Here is a 1470-nt window from a genome sequence, read left to right on the forward strand (position 1 = left end):
ATTAAAGGTGCATGGGTATTTTATAAGGATGATCTGATATCGTCTTGTTGGTGTTGTTCCCAGATCATCATACTAAATGTTGTTCCAGGATCAACATTGCAAGAGACCAATCAGAATTTTGTGACGTCATACTTTTGCGACTAAAACCAAAAACTGTACTTAAGCTGTGAGAAACCACCTCTGTCCACCGATCAACGGACCCTGACCCTAACCCTAACTGCAACCCTTTGATAAACGGTAAGCAGAATTGATATTGTCCTTGCAACATTGGAATTTCATAAATGCACGAATAGCTTGGCCCCCAAAAGAATAACGTCACAACAATGTGATTGGTCACTTGCGATGTTGAACCCCTCTCCCCCTCCCACCCCTGTGGGCGGTCTATTCTTCAAGCTCGGGTCCTATACCAGAGGCCTGGGAGCTTGAGGGTCCTGCACAATATTGCTCATCTGAACAGAGATCTCAGATGTTGTTCTTGGGATCTGCTGGAGGCACTCACCTAGCTTTGGAGTCACCATACACATATTCTATGAGCCCTTAGTACTTCTCTAGCTTCTCACATTCCTTCTTCCTGACGTTGCTGTCATTCAGTATCGCTACATCGGTCACTACAGCCGTCTCTCTCTCTTTCTCTGTCCATATATATAGACCCCTAAGACCACTTATTAGAAAATTCATTGATATAATAAATGCATAAACAGTGTGTGTGTGTGTGTGTGTGTGTGTGTGTGTGTGTGTGTGTGTGTGTGTGTGTGTGTGTGTGTGTGTGTGTCCCTTCACAAATGAAACCAAATCCTTAATATCCCTGGGTGTGTCAGTTGTTTAACCAAAGAATATGTCGACTAAGGAAAAAGTACAAAGCATTTGGTAATAACTGGCTGGATTTATGGAGCGCAATGAGAGAAGTAAAGTCACTATTTCAGAAACATTTCTAAGGAACAATAATAAAAAATAGTGTAAGTCAGCTGCACAAAAGATGGAAAAAGACACTCTTATTTTATGTTTTTGCAAAGTGGAAACACTTAAATTATCTAACTTTTTCAATATTGAGTCTCCTGTTGATTTATGAGCAATTTAGAAAAGACTATATTTATCATTGTTCATTCCGCCAACTCCTTACTTTCCATTCATGGCTCAAAAAAAAAAGAAAAGTAAAGAAGTAAACATAATTGCCGGTTAGGCAACAGGCAACACGGAAACTGGGCCAGGGTGTGGAAGGCTGATGTGGAGGTGTCAAGCAAATCTGACAAACGTCACCAGCACACCGTGAGAGTGTGCTGAACAGGGAGTGGTGGAAGGTGTACTGGATGGAAAAGGAGGGCCCCTGCAGGACTTACAGCATCGTGATCAGCATACGGAGTGTGATGACACTCTAGAGCATAGGAAGGATATATATATATACTGTATATATCAGGAAGAAGGAACGCGAGAAGCTCGAGAAATACCAAGGGCTCAGAGAAGAGCTCGAGA

Source organism: Pundamilia nyererei, unplaced genomic scaffold (genome assembly GCF_000239375.1).
Source record: "Pundamilia nyererei isolate P.nyererei 1_Seehausen unplaced genomic scaffold, PunNye1.0 scaffold00101, whole genome shotgun sequence".
Taxonomy (NCBI): domain Eukaryota; kingdom Metazoa; phylum Chordata; class Actinopteri; order Cichliformes; family Cichlidae; genus Pundamilia; species Pundamilia nyererei.